This window comes from Acomys minous, assembly GCF_964271855.1.
Source record: "Acomys minous genome assembly, chromosome: 4".
NCBI lineage: Eukaryota > Metazoa > Chordata > Mammalia > Rodentia > Muridae > Acomys > Acomys minous.
This window is the reverse complement of record NC_140486.1, coordinates 123,885,653-123,911,852: the sequence shown is the minus strand read 5'-3', so window position 1 is coordinate 123,911,852 and position 26,200 is coordinate 123,885,653. Positions and strand designations below refer to the sequence as shown.

At 38.7% G+C, this 26,200-nt stretch overlaps 1 long non-coding RNA gene across 2 annotated transcripts in view; it reads left to right on the top strand.

Moving 5' to 3' along the window:
* Positions 1–26,200, top strand: part of LOC311596894 — a 170,136-nt gene that overhangs the window by 81,250 nt on the left and 62,686 nt on the right. For both annotated transcript variants that reach the window (XR_014779022.1, XR_014779023.1), the window contains exon 3: positions 3,741–3,837. This is a non-coding gene — a long non-coding RNA (uncharacterized lncRNA). The remainder of the gene's footprint in view (positions 1–3,740; positions 3,838–26,200) is intronic.

Sequence of the window (26,200 nt, the reverse complement as noted above, 5' to 3'; positions counted from 1 at the left end):
TTTTCTATGTATATTCAGTCTTATATAATAATGTGACCTCTTTAAAAGTGTTGGCATTAGAATATTTACTACACAATTGTCTCCAGTTTGGCTTACTATTAACAAACCCTCCTGGCGACCATATCCTGTTGCTCTATAGAAGTACTCTTCAGGCAAAACTTTAACAATATATAATCATCCTTTGTATACAAAAACACATTCATGTTAAATAGCACATAGTAGTTGCATGTAACTGGATATGATACAATTTTTTCTAGAACTTCCCATTCTTTCCTTCCTTCCCCATCTGTCTCACTCTATCCTTAACCTTCTCTCTCTCTCTCTCTCTCTCTCTCTCTCTCTCTCTCTCTCTCTCTCCTCCCTCCCTCCCTCCCTCCCTCCCTCTCTCTCTCTTTCTCTCTCTCTCTCCCTAACCCCACCTTTATGACAGAGTCTTATGTAGCCTAAAATGGCCTCAACGTGTAATGTTGGGGTGTAGCCCATGATCGGATGCTAGGCAAGAAGTGCTCTAAGATGTCTGAGAGGTTTAGGAGATTGCAAGGAGCTTCAGTCCTATGTAATAGATGACTATAAAGACATATGTTATTCACTGGGCTGCAGAAACCATCCAGGCAAAGGCCAGCACATGCAGGCTACACACAAGCAGGGGTAGGCACATATGTAGACTGCCATTCGGACCCCATGGATACAGGTGTCCAGACCTACAACCATAAAAACAAACGCTTGTTGGCAAAGACAGGGCCAAAAGACTCAGGCTTCTGACTTCCTGCCCATATTTATTCACAATCACACATGAGATACATTCCAGGAGCAGGAGAGATGGCTCAGCAACTCAGAGCTCTTCTGCTCTTACAGAAGACTAGTAGAGTTCAGTTTCCAGCACACCATGATTCAAAACCACTATAACTGGAGCCCTTGGGGATCTGACACTCTATTCTGATCTCCATGGGCACCGGGCTCACAAGTGGTGCACATACATACATGCAGGTAAAAGGCTTGTACATACAAAATACCATGAAGACATCTAAACAAAAAATGTGCACTATGTCAAAATAGTTGCACAACAGATTATCTCACTGTTTACTTTTGGGTTTCCCAGACATCTAGTGTGTTTTGTGTTAACATATAGTCCCCTGAATGTCCATTGACAGTCATATTTTAGCAGACTCACAACAGAGATGTGTAGCAACGATGTGTTGCCTAAACATAAAGAGGCTACTAAGGCCTTCCATCTTTAACAGTAGATGGCGTGAACCTTGATCTTCTGGTGTGCCTCCTGTCTTCAGAGCCCAAGATCCAGGCTTTCGTGTACGCAATATCAAGCACAATACGGATGCCCTGGAAGTCATTGTTTAGGGAACTATATTGATTAAGAAATAATGAAAGGGAAATGTAGAAATGATTAATACAGGCATGCCTTTGCTTCTGACTATCTTTAGTCAGTATTTGCTTGGACTATAGTAATTTTAAGTATATGGAAAATTATACAGCTTTGAGTTTTTCTTTTACTACTTTTATTTTTTTTTGTCTTTTAAAAATCTGTAATGGATATTTTATTGATTTCTTTAAATTATAAAGAAGGCATTGCTATTAAATATATATAACTCTGAATCCACTAATTTTATTTCTATAAATGTCTTCTAGGAAATGATTTCAAATGTGAAAAATGGTCACAAAATATTTATAGATGAATACATATTAAAGCAAGAATTTCATCAAAATATTTAAATCTCCGATATGACTGAATAATTTTAATATATGTATATGCATATGCATATGTAAACATTTATTTTTTTCAAAGCAAGGTTTCTTTGTGTAGCCTTGGCTGTCCTAGAACTAGCTCTGTAGACCAGGTTGGCCTCAAATTCACAGAGATCCACTTGCCTCTGCCTCCTGAGTGCTGGGGATTAAAGGCGGGCGCCACCACCACCTGGTCTGGAAAAGATATTTTTAAAATTGTTACAATGATAATGGTGTTCTAAAACCTTTAAATATGTTGTTAGTTTCCATTATAAGAATAATTCAATGAGGAGGGCATGCCTAATTTAATAGGTTTGAAAACTAAATTATAGAAAAATGGCATAGTGGAATGTTTCTGTGACACACACATAATGCTTACTTTGTTCGTGTCGATGAGTCTTAGCAGAGGGACTTCAAGGATATTTAGAAAAGAGTCTCCTGGAGGTTAACAAAAGGCAAAAAGCAGAACTACAATTGAAGTCAAGAAGGTAACACATCCTATAGGGGTGATGTTATCACAGCTGTGTACTGAGCACTGGCAGAAGTGCACGATGGGAGGGACAGTGTTGTGATGTTGACAGAACTTTCTCTTGGGCTTAGTGCAGGTCTCTGAGAGTGCCACTACAGGTATTTCCTCTGGACAAAACTCTTAGCCTTGGAAAAGTGAGCGCTTCTGTCCTGAAGGTGGATTTGGGTAATGCAGAGGCCACACACTGCTGACATTGCAATCACTGTATATCTATACTGGGTAAAATATACATATGATAATTGTACACATGTATACATGTCTATATATGCTTATGGTTTGAACTATACACACATGTGATATATATAGATATGGTTGTGTGCATATTCATATGTACAACTGTACACAAGTACACACACATACGTAGAATGAGAAGAATGGCTCTCTTCATGATAGGAAATAATTTCCTTTTTTTTCTAAATTATATTACCCCTTCTGTGCATAGAACTTCCTTCAGCCATGTGGATTGAACACAATTTCAAATAAGATTTTGCTCTAATGTACATATCAGGGCTTATAAAACCAAAGCAGCGTCACTGCAAAGAAACCTCCAATTTCAAAAGACCATTCACTTTGTATCTGAAGAAGAGGATTAGGTACAGTCATGTCAAGTACGTATGACGAATGCATTATGAAAGTTTTACGTAATAAAATATAAGTTTCTATTATTGGGAGGAGGTTCTGTCATTAGAAGGAACTCTTTCAGTGACAAGCTTCAGAGACATAACCCGTCCACACAGTTAGCTAATATAAAGGACTGAAGCATATGTAATTTGCTTTCATCTAATATAGTTTAGAATTCAGCATTCATTTCCTCATCTTATCATTTGCTTTTCCTTTGGAAGGCGGAGAGAACAGAGAGCAGAAAAAGAATGAGAAGAACCTGCAGCCACGGAGGAGGATAAACTCACGGAGATTAATGACAGGGATGGCCGCTTCTGGGTGTGTCAGGAGTATAATTTAGCTCAGCCTCTGGGCAGCTTTCAATATTCCTGACCAACTCCAAGGTGCCAGTTTCAGACTGCCTCTGGCTATTGCAGAGATCATTTCCACAAATATAAACTGGTCTTTTACAATTTTCTCCTCTTTGCTCTGAGCTCTCTCTTGTGTGCTCTGCTCTGCAGAGACCCAGTATTAATTTGACACAGTCACTTTAGGCACACTTTCCCTTTATTCTTCTTGGTGCTTTAAAAGCTAATGCTTCATTCGAATGCAGTTGATTGTGTCCGTATCCTTGCTATGCTGTGCGCATTTGATAAGGGACTCCAAGAATAGCGCCTAGGACTCACCGATTTGACCTAGTCTTAAGTAGTAACTTAAAGGGACATGTGTGATGAGAACGTGAAAAACTTAAAATTCATATTCTTGGATGAAAATTTATTATTCTTCCAAACACCCTGCTTTTAACTTTTCTATAGGACTTTTATATTTAGAGGGGTTTTTTGTTTTGTTTTGTTTTGTTTTCTATTTTTAGAGTCTTGAAGGAGCAAGTCTTAACTCATGGCAGTTGAAAATTGTGCAGCAGATATCTGATCTGATCTCTCTCTCTCTGGCATGCTCACTTCTGCCAGGTAAGTGCTCATCTATGGTAGAACCAGAGTTTGGGCCACAAAGGCAAAGGGCCTGAGAGCTGGAGCTCTGTTGGGTGGTGACAGGTGCTGTCTGAATCCATTGGGCTTCCAGAATAGACCAGTTTCAAAATGATGAGAGGCGGCCACTGTTGTCAAGAGGGCTCCATCCTGAGCACACATACTAGGGCTGTCAGGTGGCTGGTCCTGGCTAATGAGTCCTGGGTGGAAGCAGTGGTATTGCTCGTGCCTCAGAGTGCTTTGTGGCAATCGACTCCGTGGTTCTTTCTTGCCTCCGCCGTGAGCAGCAACATTCTAGGTAGTGACTTTTTTGAGCCAGGGGCCCAGGATGGGAAAAAAAGCCAGGTTGGTAGTATTCATGAGAAGCAGCCACAGTAAATTCTTGCTCATCACAGCTGCTGTGGTGGCCTCTGTTTCAGTGTGTGCTATAGGTCATAGCAGAGTTGACTGCAATCAGCCTAGCATCTGTACATACTCAGGCTTAAAGCATGGTTTTGGTCTATTTCCAAAAGATAGTCTTCCATTCGGGTTTTTTTTTTACTTTTTCAGCATTTCTATGAATTACCTGGCGTCTTTTCTTTTAGTGAACTACTTCATGGCTAAGGCAACCGAAGCCAGCACAAGTCTGTCCAACTCAATAACTGAAAAGCTCAGCTTCCTTGAGCATCCTGTTATGAGTTTCTCTCTATAAGTGGAAGGTATTTTTAAACCTAAGGCTCCTCTTGAATATAATGGATTTTATAAACGTGCTAAATGTATGGAAGATGTGCAGGCTACTTCCCTCTACATTTATGGCTTTCAAGTTCCAAGGGTTTATCTAAATTCTAATGTAATAAGATTTGATGAATAAACATATATTCAGCCCTATTTTCCTTAATTATGCTATTAACCTCATAACATCCCTCCTTAACCTATGCTGTGCTATTGAACTATCTCTTTAAACTGATCTATTTAAAGTGACCACCACAGAGGAAAATCCAGAACGGCTCTCTGAGAATCCTAGAGTAGTTTCAGCCTCTGAAAATCAGATGTGTCTGTTGTCTTTTCTCACCTTGTCTTACCTTTCTCTCTGGCCCAGAATCTTCAAGCTAGGTTGACACACAGCATCCAGGCATCCACCCCTTAAGCTGCTGAGCTGCCTGGCACTCTTTCGTAAAATTTAGACTGCACGATTTCCCATGAACCTTCTGAATATAAAGTTCTCTAATTATTAGTGACTCAGAAGCCACTTTGACAGTAAATGCTTCTTTTCTTATCTTGTCCCTCTTTCATGTCTAGGTGGTAGCACCTCCTTGGTCCTGGGTACACACATGATGTACATTGGGCATTCGAGACTCTTTGCTGTTCTGAGTCAGGACTGTGTTTTTCATGGTGGGCTATCTAACAGCATCCTTAGCCTCTGCCCGACTAGATGCCAGTACTATCTTCCAAGTTATGATGGCCATGCATGTCCTACGATGTTGATGACCACAATGAGGGCACAAGAACACTAGAGAGTCTCCAAGTGCATGGCAATGTACTTTCCGAAAGAGCCACTATACTTCTAAACTTGAGAATTTTGCTCTGAAATGCATTTTTTTATTCTTTTTTGGATAATTTTGGGTAATAAAATATGTGAATGTTAATTGCATAGAAGAAAATAGCTGCAAACTTTTATTTTAATCACCACCAAGCCTTTTTTTTTTCATTACAGGGATATAGTGGTGGGCTACATATAAACATTTACAAGTTTCATGGGAGACGCGTCACATCATCTGTCTCCATTTCAAACATTGGCAGTAAAATTGCTTTTTATAGAATCTTACCACTTTCAAACTACTTGCAATCTGAAGTAATAGGGTGGGTTAAGTCTCTTTTTAATTTTTCTTCTTTCAGAAAAGAATTGAAAATACCGTATTCTGCCCAAGAGACTTACAATGTCCTCACTGTAGACAGCAAAAAGAATTAGCTTTTATTATTCTGTGTATTTAGCTATCATACCTCTGTTGGTGATAAAATCTCTGTTGTCAGAAGAATTTATTTATGACTTTCCCCTGTTCTTTCTCTCATCCCCTTTGACCTGGAAGCCACTGGTAATCAAAATGAAATAGCTAGCAAGGATTTAGACTGACAGCTGACAGGTTTGTGTAGGTTGTTAGGGTGTGGTGTGTGTGTGTGTGTGTGTGTGTGTGTGTGTGTGTGTGTGTGTGTGTGTGTACACATGTATACTTTACCTGCATACATCTTGTCATCTAGTTTCTTTTGCAATTTTACTCATTTATTTTTTTGGTATGGGAGCTAGACGTCCACCCTGATAATCTTTGCTGATAACCCTGTGACTGGAAATTGACTTGTTACACATGATAAAGTGAACAGGAGGCTGAGCCCGATTAAGAGGAAATGAAATAGAATCCATAGAGAACAAAATGAGCCCGGAGTCAATAGGTGAGAGGGAGGCTGCTGCACAGCGATTCAGGATTATTTGATCAATGCAGGAAAAAGCGCGGGCAGCCCAGTTGTTTAGCGCTCTGTACACCGACCATTCAGATGGCCGGCTGTGAAATGATTAGCCATTTCAGCGTTGAGTGGGTGATGCTGCAGTGAGAGAAGCAGGAGATGTGAATGAACCCACACAGCTCAGGTCACAAGGCAGGGTGTGTGCATGGATGCTATGAGGACCAGGCGTCGGCTCAGAACGAAAGAAGTGGGAGACTGGGATTTCAAGATCTTTGGGGTCTGCATTACCCTGGCGTCAACATTTCACAGTATTTTTAGAACAATGGAGCATTTTTTTTTTAGATTGAAGGGAACGCATTGACAAACTACATAAGCAGGTTTTCCTAAAGAGTGTGAATGGGCAGATTGAAGACGGGAGCTGAAGCATGCTGGGAGGAGCGCTCCCTGGGAGCAGAGCCTTGCGCCCACTAGGCATCTGGCCCCCCCCCCTCCCCCCCCCCCCGTAGACTGAGGACGGATTAACCCACAACTACCGTTTGAGAGTGCTGCTTGCTTTTACCCAAGTCAGCCTCAGGAGTAGGCTTTAGCCAAATTTATTATTTCACTCTGTCAAACTTAAAAAGAGCTGCTTTGTTTTGGTTTCTTCTGCGTTTTGAAATGTTTTCATCGTATGTCTGAAGACAGGCTTTGCTCAGCAGGTGTTAAGGCTCCAGCGAGGTCTGTTGGACAAATGATTCATAAACATGTGCTCCTGTGCTGTACAATAGTTGAATAGAACCACACAGATGGAGCCGCCCTATTCTATTGAGGAAGTGGTATGTGTTTTTGTAAAAACTGTGATATACATGGTTTTTAGCCAAGGAGCCAGACTCTGAGAAAGTTTTTGGAATAATTTACTTATGTTGTACTGATTTGTACAGAGGAAGTGTGATGTACATAGAGCCTTACAGCATGCTCCAGAAGGGCCTGGGAGGGTCTTAATACAGGAGAACTGAGACATTGCTGGGGACTAGGAAAAGAATGTAGATAAACTAGTTTTGCTGGTGAATAACGGATTTCTTATAGTTTTACAGTGATGTTAACAACAAGGCGTGCTTAAGCAAGCACGAAGGTTGTGGTTCAACTCTAAAAGGAGGTGAGCGAAGACTGACTTTGGATTCCAGCATGTTGTGCATATGGTCACAGGTGTGACACTAAGGTCAGGAGACATGATATGTGCTGTAGGCATGGAGGTGGGGCTACCTAGGGCCTTTGTCCAGCATTCTTAAGCTAAGATTGGTAAGCGAAATAAGGTTTCAGTGCTCTTGCACTGTATCCCAGGATGCATCTGTTTTCTACTTACGGGAATGTCTGGAAAGGATATGATTCGGCTCCATGGCTACCTTGGGAGCATCTTCTCCTTTGTCCACACATTCCGCCTGGTATTCTTTCCACAAGTCAGCTTGGAGGACATTAGCGAAGAGACACAATGGGTGACCGAGAAAGAGCTTTGACTTTTAGGGGGGACACTTCAGGTCTTGTTCAAAACACGCAGGGTCCCGCTGAATCTTGTGATGGCGTCGTATTTACGCTTTGTTGTTATCAAAGAGAGACGTGGGCAGAGACATTCACGCAGGGTTCCAAGAGGAAGGCCGAGAGGCAGGTGTGGAGCGAAGAAGTGGCGTGTGTTTATTCTCGTTCTTAATGAAAAGGCTGTGAAATCATCCGCTATAGAGGGAGCCGAGAATGAGAGACACTGGCACAGCATTTTCCTGAGTAACACATTGTTTGATCGCTTTTTTTGGTTAATTGTACCGCTTCTTGGTTAATTGTGTTCTGTTAGCTTGAAAGCAAAGGGCAACAGAGGAAGAAAGCCGGGTTCCCACTGAGCACAGGTGAAGGCAAGCCTTTGATTATCGACTGCGGCTGGAGCCTAAGTGATTGTCACTATTTTTGACTTGCTTACTGGATTCATAATTTACATGAAAATGGCTAATAGGTGTACAGCTGCTGAGTTCCTCAGCTGGCCACTTGGTGTTTTGGAAGCTTTATTTCAGCGAATTCTGGAAATGCCTCTTCTGTCCTTGCTTCTGACTTCCCAGTTCTCCTGCCAGTATAATTACTTACTAAGAACAATGTTGCCATTTGTTACTTAAGCGGTTCAAAGTAGTGGGGCCTTATTTTGATTGGCATTGGTAGGATTTAACATATTTGTGGCATTTGTTTCTTTTTTCAATTGGCCTGTATATGAAGGTGATATAATTCCTCAAGATGTTCTGTACACGAAACAAATATTTACATGCAGGTGTGTATCTGGGAAGCATGAAGGAAGGGAGGAAGAAAAAGAGAGGGGAAGGGAAAGGGAGAGAGAAGAGGGGGAAGGAGAGAGGATGGGAGGGAGGGAGATAGGGAAGAGGCAGAATGAGAGAGGGAGACAGAGAGAGAGGGAGAGAAGAGAGAGGGAGGGAGGGACAGAGGGATGGGGGAGAATTCTGATGGTTTTGGGGGGGGATATTGAGCATTCATACATTGCTTCTGGTTTGTCAATTTTAATACTCCCTTTAGAAGTGTCTGATTTCAAAAACTGATACATAATAGACAGTATAGAAATTAGACTGAATAGAGCAATAGATACTTCTGATACTTTTTTACTGTGTTTCTTTTGAATATGAGAATAAGTATATATATTATATATATATATATATCAATCACACATATACACACACACATACACAAAACACAAGGCAAGCTCTTCCTGCCAACTAAGGATTAGTTGTCGCCTTCATTTGTTAAAATATACTTCCTTAGGTTAAAATGACATATGTGTTGAATTTGAACCAATGTGTATAGTATTTGAAATTCCAAAAATCTGATTTTAATAAAATTTTATCTATAAAACCATGCATTATTCAGATATTATCCCTTCCATGGTTATTGATCATGTTACATATGTATAATTATTTATAAATGGGATATAATACAAATGACCTTACCGTATCAGTTATTACTTTGCTCTTATATAGAATGGGATTTGTGGCAAAAAAGAGCCAAATATGAAAACAGAGTCTTTGCTTGAATAACAGGAAAAATAGTGTTCACTCTATTGAAATGAGGGAACAGTAGAGCCATTAAACCGATAAGTTAATTACTGAACCCTAATTGGTAATGCTTATTAAGTGGATATGTGAAATAGACAGTGAGATGTATGAAGTTCAGGTTGCTGAGGGCCTGGATAGTTTGATTTGTTTGCTAGGAAACATTCATTACTAGCGTTTTTTGAGAAAATGACTGGAAGCATCTTTAGACTCAGTTTGAATCATTATGTTGCCATCATCAGCATGTAGCTTTTGCTTAGTGTCAAACTCTACTCGAGAACAGCAGGCGCACCCAATGATAAGAGTCGAGTGTGAGCCAACAAGGAAGAGCTCTCCATTGCTTCTGTAACCATCTGTTTCTGTGTTGGTGTCTTTCCTTATGACCACATCTGTTTCTATCCACACCTCTATTTCTATATGTACTTTTATATATAAACCCATATCTGTATTTACTTCAATATTAATTTCTATGTCTATAGAGACATATACATGTACATTGTAATGCCTTTCCCCCCAAATTATACTATACTCACTGTTTTTACTAATCTTTTCTGGAGAGATTTTCATGTCACATCTCAAATCCCACTTCATTATGCTTCAAAGGCTCCATGTTATATTTTTTTCTAACAATATTGTAGTTGTTTAAATAAGGTGTCATTACCAACAGCAATACCCCCCCCCCCCAAATATTCTTTTCCTCTGTATCAGTGTACTTACATGAATGGAAATAAACAGGATGTCCTCCCATGGATCAATTTTTCCTTTTTTTTAAATTTTTTTTATTTTTTTGTTTTTCAAGACAGAGTCTCTCTGAGTAGCCTTGGCTGTCCTAGACTCTCTTTGTAGACCAGGCTGGCCTCGAACTTACAGTGATCTGCCTGCCTCTGCCTCCCAAGTGCTGGGATTAAAGTTGTGCGCCACTTTTCTTTTTAATTTTCTCTGTTTTAAATCACTTTGGACACATGTGGGGTTTCATTGACAGTTGACTATGTACTTGGCTTCTTTTGATGCTCTATTCTCACTCCTCTTCGATGTTCCTAATTGCTGCCTTCTTCCTCAAGTCGCCCCCTTTCCACTTGCATTTCACATGCAATAGACATTGAAATTCTGAAGCTACACACAGATTTACCCTTGACAGAGATTGTCAACTGCTTCTCCAAGGGAGGACCCCATCTCAATAGAGTATATACCTGTAGAGAGAGTTAACAAATCTAAGTAAAATTAGCTATTGTTCCTAAAAATAGCCAAATTATAGATGATATTGTTGAGTAGCATTTCAGAAAATGTAAAACAACAACAACAACAAACAAAACAACAACAACAACAAAAACCAAACCTGAACTCCACATTGGATACACAAACAAAATCAAATATATTTATTCACTAAAACGATATTATCCAAAAGATAGCATTATCATTTACCAACACTGGCTAAACAAAGAAAATCTATGTTAAAAGAAATTAGAACACAAATAGACAGTTGGTATAATGCTGGTGATTTTTCCTGTAAACAAAACAAACCCAAATTAAACAATGCACCACATTTACATTTAAGTGAAAACAGAACAAAGAAAACTGAATACCAAGTAGCCTCTGAGGAAAAGGTATGGTTTGTGAAAGTATAACACTCCACAAGAATCTTATCATTTTGATTTTCACTTAAGTTAGGTTTTCTCTCCTAAGAAAACAATACATGATAAAATAATAAATTAATCATTAAAACTGTTAATAAAGTGCTTATGCAAGTTAAATGCCTTTACTCTACTTAATCAGGAAGTAAGATACATGTATACATATCTATGCATATTTTAGCAGCTCTTCAAAGTAATGATAAGAATGTTTATTACAGTATAAGACAAAAATACAATATTTCAGTGTAACTTGTACATTGTGTAGTTTTGAAGAAATGTCAGCTTATAAAAAAGGAAATACAAAGAAGCATTTGTACTGGTTCCCCGTGGTTAGTAGATCGTAGGGTGATGGTTTTGTAAATATATACTTTGGCATATTTGCTATCTTGTCCTCCAGCATAATGTGCTTCAAACTGAAAACCTGTGAATTGGAAATATCTATATTTTGTACAAGTAAGTTTTAGACAGTGAAGCACTTCCTTTAGTTCCACAGGTGGCTTGTCATTAATGCTGCCTCTTAGAGGATGCTCAGCCTCCTGGGACTCAAGGCACTGTGTTCGTCCTATGTAGGAAACATCCTGCATCATGTCTGTATTGTGTAAATTCCAGTTTTGAGAGATGGCACTGACAGCCCCCTTCTACTGGACTCATGGAAAGCATCCATTTTCAACTTATATGCCATGTTCAGTACTTTAAACATGCAGTGCCTCTGCCACAAAGGCTGGAAAACTGTTAAGGATCATGAACCCGTGCTGGGAATAGTAAAGGGAAATATAAATATGTTTCCCACCATATGAGTAGTTGAAAAGAAAATTGTTATTCGAAGTGTCTACTGAGTGATCACTAGGTCTTTTGTATTTTTCTAAGTATTGAGATAAACTGAATCCTATGAACACCAGATTATACTTAGAAATGTGAGTATGACATTATGATTGACAGTAAAGTTCCCTTTGAGGGCAACTTGAGGTAAAAGTAGATTTACATTGTAACATTAATGACTTTCCAATACACATTTTCTCCACCTAGGCCACTAAAGATCAAAATGTTAGCATTTTAAAATCAATTTTAGACCCGAATCATGAATTGTAACAAAGCTTCATCAGTGAACTAAATGTTCATGTATATTGCTATATGGGTAAATAGGACAAAACCACATATTTGTACACACACACAGATGTCATATAAGCCATGTGCTTTTTTTTGTGAATATATTTAAAGGTGCCTGTTAAATAATAGAATGTGGTGGCTTGCTTCCTGTCCAAATCTCTAGAGACTTACCCAGTTAAAATAACCAGAAAAATAGTATTTGCTCAAGTGACAAATACAAAGTTTGTTTTTCATCTTAAAATTTATTTTTACTTCATGCTTGTGGATGTTTTCCCTACATGTAGGTCTGTGCACCATGTGTGCAGTGCCCACACAGCCCAGAAAAAGGATGTTGGGTGCCCTTAAGTTAGAGTTACAAATGGTTGTTAGATACCACGTGGGTGCTGGGAATCGAACCCATGTCTTCTACAAGAGTAGCCAGCACTCTTGATCATTGCATTATCTTTCCAACCCCACATCTTCAACCTTTAAGTTTATTTGGCATATTAGCTTACTTATTTTTTGAGTGCAGGAAAATCTTTCCTATTGGTATTTTAACTTGTGAAGTCATTCCTGATGTCTTATGAAGAAAAAAAATATGTTTTAACCGTGTGAGTTGTATATCGTTATGGCACAGTAACAGCAGACCCTCACACGATACACTGGTTTGCCATCATCTGGAATAGTGAGCAGCTTTTGAATACATTTCCCCATCAGGTTATTCATTTTTTTAAAAAGAGATATTTAGCACCACCAATATATTAGAGGCAGTTTCTAGCATTGTAGTTTTCCCATCTGGCCTGAGTTTTGTTGCCTCAATTTGCACATCTCCACATGAGGAACACTTCAGGAACTCAATACTCTGCTCTCCTTCGGTATGCATGTGGCGTGCAATGCAACTCGCCACCTACCAGATGTCATAGCTAAGTACCCAGGATCGTGTCATGATTCATTCAGCTTCAGACAATCTGCCTCAGAAATGCAAGGCTTTTTATAAGTTGGTAGAAATTGGCTTTTAAGTAATTCTATAAAATGCTGTCTGTTTATAATTTTAATTTTTCTTGAAATAAAATACAGACTTCAGATTGGTTTTTTTTTTTCAGGTTAGCTGTTTCGTTTTCTTCCCAGTTTGAATACCTCTGCCACTGAAAAAGTAATTTAAAAATCAATACTTTAAGTGAGAATGGATATGGAGGTAACTCTTGATGTTTTAAACTTTAGGTTTTGATGTCTCGGCAAATCTGGTGAAGACTGTATGTCTGCCTTCCTAATGCAGGCAAGAAATTTCTGCTGGCTGGTGTTTTACATAATATTGTCATTAAACATGGTCTATCTTTAGCAGAAGAAGCAGATGATAATAAGTCAAATAGGGAGGAACAGTTATTCGAAATGTGAGGAGGAACATTTGCAAATGAGTTGAACATGTTATTAGAGGTAGAACTACCACATTCAGATTAGGTTGAAGGAAATGTTTAATTCTTGGGGAGTAATTATCAAAGACATTTTCATACTAAAGCATGATCCATACTTTCCTATTTTTGGAGACTTATTTTTCTATGTTGGAATAAAGAACCCATAGATTCTTTGCTGCAGCTGTTTCTGGCTTGATTAGTCTGAGGACTGCAACCATAAAAGGAAAAGTAGCTTAATTAAAAAATGTTAGAGCAGAATAGAATACATTTACAATAATTTCCCTTCTCTTTTTTGGCTAAATGCAAGACAGAACATCATCCTTCTCTTAAAGGAAGAAAATCAATATATGTGCCTTTGCAATTACCCTTGAGGTCCAAAGCTCTACGGGTGGGTGCACAAACAGAACCCATGGGTTGAAAACCACATCCCTGGGTATTCAGCAAAGAAGAGGACATCTTAAGATCCACAGTTTTATTTCTGTTCCCCTTCCCTAACCAAGCATTACCATTCTAACTTCCAACCTTAATCACGTAGCATCTTCACCAACTGTTATTACTTATTTCTGTTTTGAATAAAAAAATTTTTTTTTGTCTCAAAGGTAGCCACATTGGATTCCTAATTATCTTGAGATCAATATGTCATATTGGACTGATGCCTGGGTTATTTAGGGAATGGATTTATCTGTTTAATATTTGTCCAATTCTTGTGACGTATGAGTTAAGCCATGGTGGGGGTCTTGGTCAGAACTTCCATGCTTCGCTTTCCTGTGACTTTGAGAACTGATTTCTTATGTGTGTTTCTAGGACCCCTATGGGAGATAGTTTCTTATGATTGTGCTATCAGTTGCCTTCAATAAGTACCTGTAATGACCGGCTATAATAGGAGAGAATACATAGTCTGAGCTAGAAACCTGATCATATGTTGGTAAAAGTTCCCTTTTGGTGCATTTAGGACTGCATTGGCTTTTTTTTTCAGTAGTCGTAATAGGAAAAGAAACTATATTAGCCAGAGTGTTTTGTAGCATTAATCATGAAGATCTATAATTCCACCATGATTTTGTTACCTTCCCTAGCAATTATCTCAATTGATTTAGCGTATAACCAGCCTGGTTCCATTATTGTTACTTTCCATAATGTCTGAGATGGATTGCGATCCTAATACAATTTATATCAGCAGGAATTTCCCATGAAAATGAATTGCTATCTTCAGTTCTGCCCTATCTTTGGTTAAACTTCAAAAGATCTTTGTACTGCACCATGTGAAAATAATGAAACATTTAATAATGTCTAATAATACTGAACACAGAATAAAAATAAGTGCCACCCACTGTTAAGATCCCCAGAGAACAAATTAAAGGCAAAACAAAACACACTATATAAAACTAAAGGAGGGAGTGGGACCAAACTGGACTAAACAATATAAAAATATTTTATTCATTTGGGTTAATTTACATTATAAAAATAAAGCCATCTATACTCTTTATATGAAAATAAAAAAATAATACTTTGGTTTGCCAGCCACTTGTGAATTGACAGAAGAGGCCATTTGCTTTCTGTGCTTTTTAATTCTTCTCTTTTTGGGGGCTAAATTCAAACCTATAAACTGAATATGCTTTACAGAGAATTCCTTTTTTGTTTTTAGAAACATATGAGGGAATTCTATATTTTAATGGTGTGGGAACATTTTATTGATTTTCTCTTTCTTCCATGAAGAAAAATATGCGTGATATCCTTTGAGCAGCTTTACAAGGAGCTTCCACATGTAAATCCACATGTCCAAGAAAACATCAACTTGTTTTGAATTTGCCAGTCAGAAACTAAAGCTACACTCTTTCACCTAATAGCACAAAGCCTTTTATATTACATGCTTATAACAATACTAACAGCATAGAAGAACTTTAACTATTTGCTACTAGAAAATAGACACTACCTGCCAAATTATACCCAGAAAGTATTTACCTAGGAAGAAGGGATGCATGACATTTGCTCTGTGATTCCTTTTCTTTTTTATATATATTATATTAATTTATTCATATTACATCTCAATGGTTATCCCCTCCCTTGTATCTTCCCACTCCTCCCTCTCTCCCATTACCCCTTACTCCCCTCCCCTATAAATGTGACTGAGGGGGACCTTCTCCCCCTGTATATGCTCATAGGGTATCAAGTCTCTTGGTAGCCTGCTATCCTTCCTCTAAGTGCCACCAGGTCTCCCCATCCAGGGGACGTGGTCAAATATGAGACTTCTTTTCATTCGGCCAGTGTCTCTGGTCTCATGTTCTCACAGAATGCAAGTGAAGGATGAGGAAAAAAATGGTAGCACACAAGGTAGACACGTGTGTTTAAAATCGACAATTAGTTTTAGCAGTCAAGAGGGGAAATGAGGATGTCCGTGTTGGTGTTGATAGGTGACTCCTGCTCTTCTGAGAAGCCAGATCAGCTCCATTCTTTTCAATTGATTCAGAAACCCTTTGTGCTTCTGCTTCCTTATGTGGAAACTGTGAGTCATACGAATACCCACTCCAAAGAGTTGCTGTGGGAATCGCTGAGGTGGGATGTGTGGACCATACCCGAAACCCTGTGGTCACTTATTATGGTCCTTGTTCTTTTGTTTCTTTGCCATGTTTTCTATCAATATCTATATACACATAGCACATATATGTTCACACACTTAGAAACAGCCTTTTTAATAAAAAAAAAGTACTGACTTGTTAATATTACAAAATGGATTATATGTATTGGTATAATAGTCTAAAGACCAGAGTTTATGATTGCCTCTCAAGAAGATATCTCTACCCGTTTCATCTCCACCCTTTTTATTTATTTTACTCTAGGCGATGACTAACACAAATGACACAGAGAGCCCCTCTTGCTCAGATTTGTCAAGGGGACATCACCATGTGGATTAAAGAAATTGAGAAAATCAGGTTACAACACATTCCTCTGTAGTCTCCATTTGGGGATGTTGTTGTTGTTGTTGCTGTTGACTGGGTTCTGTGAAACCATTCCTCTTTTTTCTGTCCCTTTCAACTCTAGCTCTTTCCACCATATCTTCTTTCAGTTTAGTAGTTGACAAAGCCCACTCCTGTGGCTCCAGTGTGGCTAACTTCTTATGCATGCTTAAATCTATTTTAAATAACCTTCCTCAGAGACCTTGTTGGAATATGTAATTTCTTTCTACCTTGGTTATTGTCTTGGTCAGAAAACAAGACACTGTGAACCGAAAAGCAAGTTGGGGAGGAAAGGGTTTATTTGGTTTACACTTCCACATTATAATCCATCATTGAAGGAAGTCAAGACAGGAGCTCGGGCACGGCCGGAACCTGGAGACCAGAACTGATGTAGAGGCCTTGGAGAGTGCTGCTTACTGGCTTGCTCCCCATGGCTTGCTCAGCCTGTTTTCTTATAAACGCAGGACTACCAGTCCAGGGATGGTCCCACCCACACTGGGCTGTCCCTCCCTCATTGATCATTAACTGAGAAAATGCCATACAGCTGGATCTTATGCAGGCATTTCTTCAACTGAGGCTCATTTCTTTCTGATCACTCTAGCTTGTATGAAGTTGACACACACACACACACACACACACACACCATCCAGTACAGTTGTGACTGAGACATAGTCTATTTTAAAAATAATTTAATATCTTATCTTTTCTAATATCCCGTGAAAGTTATACAAGCTCTTGTGAAATAATAATGAATCCATATAAATCCCAGGTGGATAGTAGAGAAAAGTATAATCAATACATTCCACACTTCTGTGAAATCCAGAGGAACTGTGGACCATGTACAAGTGACCTGCAAAGCAATTAATTCTCCCTACTTTCAAACAAATGTTAACAATAATCTATACACAGTGATCCCTTGTCAACTTGACACACAAACATATCACTGTTAAGCCATAACCTTTTCTTTTTTGTTCACCCCCAAATCACACATGAATATCAACAATATAATATAAACATTCCAAATTTTAAAAGTCCCACAGCCTAAAAATTCAAACACTTAAAACCTCAGCCTCTTAAAATATTCAGTCTCTTTTAAAACCCGAACTCTTTGTAAAATTTCAAAATCTCTTTAAAAGTTCAAAGTCCTTCAACTGTGGACTCCTTTTATAATAAGTTATAGTACTTTTAGTTCAGGAGGAAAGAACCATGGCACATTCATAATCTAAACAAAGCAAAGCCAGCCTCCAGAGTGTACATAATTCAATGCCTGGGATCCACCTATGACATGCTGGGCTCCTTCACAGGGCTTGGGCTCCTTCTCTGGTTTGTCTGCTGCAGCACACACAGCTTGTCTTAAAGGGTCCACCGGGCTCCGCTCCACCATGGCTGCTATTCTTGGTGATTATCCCATGGTATTATCATTTTTCCAAATGTTGGGGTCTCTTGCTGCAACTGGGATGCACTTCTACCAGTAACTCCTCCTTGACTTTCTTCAGAGACTCCACCCTAGCCACACAGTGCCAAGCCCTAGCCGTTTTCCCTGACCCCTTCATACCCTCAAAACCGGTAGGTACCATCTGGGTGATTTTTATACTATAAGTGTGACTGCCAGCATGAGGTACAGTAGTGGCTGGCTCTAGAACACAGCTTTTGTGTACAGACCCTGAGGAAATGCTTCCCAGAACTTTCCCCCTCAGTGATGCTGCTCTCTTCTTAATCATAATTGATTATGATTGGATGGCCAGCCTCCATTATTCCAGCAAAACGAAGGTTTCACTTTATTAGTTCTGGTAGCTTGTAAATCCCAGCTGATAATTCATCCCTAGCTAACAGAACCACAGATTTTTAAACTCAAAATAGAAAATGGACATGGTAGAGTCATTAAGGGACTCTTAACCTTCTCTCCGGAGCATCACAAGCCAAGACTCTATAATCTTCATTCCTCTCAATAGTATCTTCTAAACTCCCACAGAACGTCTCACCAAGTTTTGATCATGTAAGAGGTTTTCAAGCTCAAATTTGCAAAGTGTGCCTACAATCTCCCCCGGCCCCGTGCCCCAGAAACACGTGGTCACGTCTGTCACAGCAATACCCCACTTCTGGTACCAATTTCATTCCTACTTATGGTTCCTACTGCTATGATGAAACATCATAATCAAAGCAACTTGGGGAGGAAAGGGTTTATTTGGCTTGTGCTTCCAAATCACTGGTCATCATTAAAGGAAGCCAGGACAGGAACTCAAAGTAGGTCAGGAGCCTAGACATAGGAGCTGATACAGAGGCCATGAATGGGTAGCTGCTTACTGGCTTCTTTACCATGGCTTGCTTAGCTTGCCTTATTATAAAACCTTGGACCACCTGCCCAGGGATAGCACCACCCACAATGAGCCTGACCTCCCATCAGTCACTAATTAAGAAAATTCCCTATAGCCAGGCATTTTCTCAACTGTGGTCCTCTCTTTTCAGACAGTGCTGGCTTGTGTCATGTTGACATAATGAAATAAAGCCACAGAGAATACAGAGACTAGTTTAAGGGGTAACCATGGGAGAGGCCCCAAGCTACTAACATTTGAAGTAGTCCCATCATTTTGATGGGATTCCAAAGCAAAAATGGTGAAATGTGGCAATTTGAATGAAAAGGCCCAGCCTTCATCATATTTTAATGCTTGGTTTCCAGTTGGTGGAACTATTTAGTAAAGATCAGAAGGTATAGCCTTGTAAGAGAAAGTGTGCCATTGAAGTGTCCTTCAAGGTTTCAAAAGCCCATGCCATGCCCAGTAGCTCCCTCTGCCTTATATTTGTATATTAGATGTGAGCGCTCAGCTATTGCTCCAGAGCATGCCTGCCTGCCTGTATGCTCTTATACTCCTCAGCACGATGGCCATGGACTCATTCTCTGGAATTGTAGTCCTCAATAAACTCTTTCTTCTCTAAGGTGCCTTGGTCATGGTATCTTATTACTGCACTAAGACAGTAACTACTATATGAACATCACTGTATTAAGAAGGTGTTTATTTGAAGGGATACCTGGAGTGTCTTTTATAGTCCAGTTAATAGGACGTCCCCACAGGGGACCAGTGGATTAAAAAGACATCTGTCTGGGATGGCTCTGGTAACCTTGTACCTATGTTCTTATTTATAGAATAGAGAGCCTTTGGAAATACTGCTTTCTTATTCCTGGTCACTAGGAAATCAATTTATACAGTGCCACCATGTGAAAATAATAGAAAAAGGCTGAAAAATGCATCATTCAGACAAATATAAAATTATCTCCTTTTTTGTTTACTTAAAACTAGATTTAGGCATAATCTGAATATCTATGTCTACATGAAAACAAAATTCTGAGAAAAAACTCCAAGATTTTCCAAATCAACTGAAAATTCATAGTACCTCCAGAAGTCAAGAATGAATTTTTTAAATATAAGTATGTGTGTGTGTGCGTGTGTGCATGTGTGTGTGTGTGTGTGTGTGTGTGTGTGTGTGTGTGTGTGTGTGATGGCTACAGTCCCAAAGAACAATGAGGTACTGGGCACATAATGTTTACTGTTCTTTAATTTATGAACCTAGTTTCAAATTGCATTTTTCTTTGGAAAAAGTACACAATAGAAAATACAGAATTTCTGGATTACAGTTATTTACATTTTAAAGGGATGATACAAACAAAAATAAAATTTCTTTTATATAGTGAATGTAAAGAATTGTTAGCATTAGGGAAAATTAGTTTATTTCTTTCAGTTACGACAGCAGTTTAAAACAATTGCCAACCTAATTAAAAAAAAAAATCAAACACTCTGGGACATGTGGTCATTTTAAAATAGCTTAGACACTTCTGAATATTTAAACATGGTTTAAATATGGCTTGAAGTAGTATAATTTATTATGAACTTATTTTTAAACCAAGTTAATATTATGGTATTTTAGCAAACCAAACCAAGGCAAGAACAAAAACAAACACAGGGCATAAAATGGGGCTTAGTGGTGGAAAGAAGAATGTAAAGTGGATAAGACAAGCAAAGAAACTAGACACAGTGCTTTGTTGTCTGAGTTACATGGCTAATATCAGTTACACAGTGCTTTTGGAAAATGCTTGATATGTACATTATGACAACTATTTACAAACCACCATACTTTAGGGGTGCAGGAACAAAAACTGTTTATAAATTAGGGTATTTAGGGAAGAGACTTATATCTGTGAGAAGCAGAAGACTTAGTTCTCGTCTGAGCCCCTGTCAAGTGACCCCTACGGACGTCAACAATACTGTTTACTTTTCTAAGGACAAGCAGCTCAGCATATTTATTTATCCTTGGTTGGTGATAACTCTAGACCCTAAAGTAGGTTGGTGTCCTGTTTCCTGAGCTGTCTTCAGAGAGATTGACTTGATAGGAAACTTTAAAAACTGTTTCTCCAACAAAAGAAGTGGCTATGGTTTGGGTTTTATTAGGCCCCCAAATATCCACTCGCTTTTAGGCTCAGGAGAGAATACTGGGATTTTGTTAAGTCCTAAGTCAGGGAGTGAATTCATTTACTGGCCTAAATGGATGAAAAGAAAAGATTTCAAAAGAATGTGAGTATACGGTTTTAAAACATAGTCTCTACTGAGAACATACAAATTTTTCAAAACAAACAAATCATTTTGTGGTAAAATATTCATAACAGTTTTACCATTTTAACCGTTTTTAAGCACACTGTTCAGAGGCACTTGGTACACTTACATGACTGTGCACCTGCCTCTCTCAGGTCTTTTAAAGCTGCAGAATAGAAACAATGGCCATTAAACAGATTTTCTTTTACCCTCCTCTCCCCGACCACGACAACAAGCTACTTTCTGTATCTGTGAGTCTGATTCCTCTGTGGGCCTCATGTAAATAGAATTCAAGAGACTTTGTCCATTGGTGCCCATCTTTTTTACACTTAGAATGGTGTCTTCCAGTTCCATACCTGGTGTACTCAAAGCTTTTTAAAGGCTAGATAATAGTACTTAGGTGTATGCATCCTTTTCTGTTTATTCTTCAGTTGATGTCTTAGTGTCTCTATAGCTATGATGAAACACCGTGACCAAAAACAAGTTGGGGAAGGGAGGGTTTATTTGGATCACACTTCCATATCATAAGCTATCACTGAAGGAAGGCGGGAAGGGAGCTCAAACAGGGCAGGAACCTGGTGCAGAGGCCTCGGAACGGATTCTGTTTATTGGCTTGCTGCTCGGGATTTGCTCAGCTTGTTTTCTTATGGAACCCAGGACCATAAGCCCAGGGATGGCATCATCCACAATGGGCGGAGCCTCCCCCTCCCCCCTCCCCCGATAAATTACTAATTAAGAAAAGTCAATTACTTCCCCTTGGCAAGACTACCTTGCCAGGTCACAGGGTAAGAGGACCCACTCAGTCCTGATATGACTTAACGAGCCGGAGTGGATGGGAAGCAGGGCTCACTTTCTGCTACTTTCTGAGGAATAGGGGATCGGGGAGAGGGAGGGAGGGTGAAACTGGGCGGTGAGGAGGGATGGGCCGATGACCAGGGTGTAAAGTGAATGAATAAACAAATGTATATAAAAAAGAACATTTACAGACAAACAAACAAACAAACAAAGAAAATGTTCTGCAGCTGGATCTTTTGGAGGCTTTTTCTCAATGGAAGTTCCCTCCTTTCAGATAACTCTAGCTTGAGTCAAGTTGACATAAGACTTGCCAGCATAGTTTGTCTGTTTCCACTTTGGGGAACATTGCTGCTGTGGACATCAGTCAGTGTGAAATATTTGTCCAAGTCTCTGCTTCCATTTCATCTGCGTGTGCATCTCGAAGTAAAATTGCTGGTAATTGTCTTAATTCTATTGAGAAATTGCCATTCAATGAATGAACTATTTTACATTATCACGAGAGATAACCCCAGGCTCAATTTCTCTGCATTCTGCTCCGTCTCTTTATTCACATTCTTCCTCTTTTTTTTCTTATGACTGACATGACAAATCACCATGTTACTTAATTGGGCTATACTGAGAATCTGAAAAGAAAAGAATTTTAAAGTTTAAGTTTCAAAGAATGATAGACCCAAAACTGAAAATTCTTTTAAAATTCCTATGGGTAAGCTACAATTGCTTTATGTTTAAAAGGAGGACTTATGACTACATAGTAAGTAAATAATTAATTCATCCATTTGTAGATAAAAGACATCCTAACTACTCTTTTAAATAAAACAATGAAAAATTATTTTCTATTCCTTATAAACGACTAACTTTCTATGTAATTATCAAATTAATCATGTGGACAGCAGATTTTGATCAGAAAAAAGTATGCAAAATTGTGAAGAAAATGTGAATATCAAAAGAAACCGAGCTATCAAATAAACACATTTTGGTACTGATTTGAGTATTTAGAAATGCCAAAGAAATGCAGTTTACATTTTTAAACACATTTTTTTAAAGGAAGAACGGATTCAAAGAAGCTGTGGAGTGAGCTAGTTTTCTCATTCCATAGGTCTTTAATAATCTTATAGATAAATAATTGGGGATGGGGGGCAGGGCACAGCTGGCGAGACCCTAAAGAGCAGTGTTTAAAGCAAGGAGTGTAGTCTGTTTGGAAACAGATGGGCTGTAAAAGTCAACCTCTGAGATGGAGTATCTGCAGGAATTTTGCTGGTTGGATGCAAGCGGGTTATTCTTTTCCTCGGAGTCTTTCCGTTTGATCAGGGAGAGCTCTGTGCCGATATTCTTGGAGCTCATGACCCTGTTGCTGCCAGCCGAGGAGTTTCAGTGATTTTTCTCTGAAAAGTAGTTTCGTACTTCCTTTTCCAAGACAGTAAATTACCCAAACAAAAGTAACATGTGTAGTTTGCTGGAGGCCATATAAAGAAAGAGAGAAATGTGTTTGCACAGCAACAAAAGACTGTGGCTTTATTGGCAACACCATCAAAGCTAATCCGTTTGCTTGCCAAGCCAGTGTGAATCCATTGCAAGATGTGTCAAATCTGTTAGAGAAATGATTTTCCTGGAGCACCCACTTGCAGACTGTAGCTCTTTCTCCAAGCCTGGGCTCGAGAGCAGGGCTGCTTCCTCTTCCACGGTCCTCTCTTTCAGAAGTCACATGTGTAACTAACAACTTCCATTCTTGTTGGCCAGTATTTTCTTTTCCTATCAAATTACTGAAAAGGTTTACTCTGGAAGCTCTTTCCTCACTGCTGTCTTATTAACAACCACTTCGGAGCTTAATGAGATGGTGAGTTAAGGAATGCGTCTCTGCTCTGTTACTTTGAACCATGTTAATCTATCTACAGGAAATGTTCAAAGGCTGATGGAAAGGTATTTTGGAGAATTAAAAGAATACATTCCAAATTAGAGAAATTCTGCTTCTCTCTTATGATAATGCATTCTAAGTCTGTGTAGGCGAGGCACTACAAATCCACAGCAATCTTATTTAGCTTCCATTCATGATGTTGCTGTATTTCTTAAACTCTCATTTAAAGACAACGAGGACCTCAAGGCAAAGCTCCTTTCCTTATGAAGATAAACTTTTATAGTGCAGACCACTGGACACCTTGTTATCTCTGGCTCAGCCTGCAGCCAGCTGCAAGGGCAAAAGCAGGCAGTAGCTATAAGAGCACAAAGTCCTAGAAAAGATCTTGTTTTTTTGAGACTGAATGGACAGGTTTGGACAGGTTCATTCAGGGTCTTCTACTACCATTTTGCTCTTAAATTTATAATTTCCTTAAGAAATATAGATGATGATCAGAGTTCCAGAGAATTCGCAGGACTCTCAGTCACTTAGCTTTGGCAACTCACAAAAGGTTTCAGCTCATACGATGCAGTTAAAGTATTTCTTACATGAATATTGTGAAGATGGGCTCGAATAATTTGTATGGTTTTCATATCCTCATTTTTGTTAGATATCCCTCAGCATATAACCGTTGTGTGTTATGTGTTACATTAAGCTATAAAATCCAGGTAGAATAAGACATTTTTTCCCCATGTCAGGTACTACCAGTACATTTCATTTCTGAAGGCTGATATCTAAGTAACAAGGATAGCAAATGTTCATTTAGACATTTTCTTCTTTGTGTAAGACTCTGGCCTCCAAAGCCAGGAAAGACAGCAAGAAGCCACTGAAGCACAGGGGAAATTCTAGGCATTAATTTTATTTCACTCATAAAAATAAAACATGGAATCTTGTTATGCATTTAAAGTATATGCAACACACCATTACATTTCTATCTTGAATGGGCATTTTAAGTATGTATCTTGGAAATACACTGTATAAAGAGGTTTGAAGACTTTTTCCTTAAGCAGTACTGAAATCATCTCATCCTGGAGAAATAAAAAAAAAATACAGAACACATAAAAGATTTGTTTTATAGTCCAAAAGCCATATTTCACTGCCTATATGAAGTAGGTACTTTATATTAGCTGAATAGTTTTCCATGGCTCAAATTTTTCTTCTTGATTATCTATGCTACAAGAGAGTTGAACATCTATAAATATTGTCTTCATATTTTCAATTATTTGTGTTTAAAAAACATTCAGTTTATAAGCATGTAGATGCATTTGTTTTGAAAGGAAGCTATTTTTAAAAGAGAGAAAATGTGTATAAGTTTAGAAAAAAAATTACTACATTAAGAAAATGTCCTGTCCTCTTTGTGTGTCTGTTAATTTAGTCTCCCTAAGATTTTTACATTTACTCAAAGAAGTGACAGAAAAAAAAATTTTTTTTGTGTGTCACATGAAAGCACAAGCAGGGACTGCCCAGGAAGGAGGGGAGGGAAGGTGACATAAGGAGCTGGATGGACCGTGGGGGAGGGGGATGAAGAAGAACAATGTGCGTACGAAAACGCCACAATGAAACGTCACTTTGCATATTAACATTAATAGATTGTAAATTTATAAATACATGTATTATTCTTGACCACTCCTATTTTATTTAACTTGAATGCCTTAATTAATTTCCTCCCGATATTTATCGTAAAAATAAGCAGAATTCTGGTGTTCTTATAATAAAAATTCTGCTTAGTAGGTCACTATTATTTCAGGTTCTCTGGTTCAGTAGTTCACTTTGCTTTTCACACAGCCTATAAATTACTCCCAGTGTAATCACTGACTCCACATGTTGGTTTTAGCCGACATAGAAGATTAGTTAATTAATGCAGTAGTATAAGTAATTACAGTAAAGGCAATGGGAGCACAGTAATACCCCGAGTCAGATATTTTTATTCATCACCACACTTGAACATTAACTGATTCCTATAAGGTAAGTAATATTAAACTTAACTTGTTACTTGAGGAAACTTGATTTAATGACTTGAAATTGAAGTCTCTCAAGTCCACACGGCTTGCAAAGGGAAGTGCAGAGGCAAGCGCCATTCTGTATGACATCTGGGTCCATCTGCACGGGGTCCCACCCATGGAAACAGAAAACAACGCATTAAACATAGGCAGAGGACCACACCAGCTACTGGGATGCAGTGGATGTTCTGACTGAGCAGTGATGAGTTCTAGCGGAAGTGAGAGGGATAAGCAAGTGAATTTGCCATTAAAGAATTTTGCCCAATGGAGGAGACAATGAAGCAAGACATTTATTACCACATTTCACTGATTTAATTCTAGTATTACATGATGAAATGATGGCACAGTCAGCTTGTGACTGCTTTGATCAATGGGGAGGATGTGACTATATATATAGCTGCCCCAATCCACTCCTTCCTTACTTTTGGTAAATATGACACAAAAGAGGCTCAATGTAAAGAGGTGGAAAATTCCTTTTCATTTCCT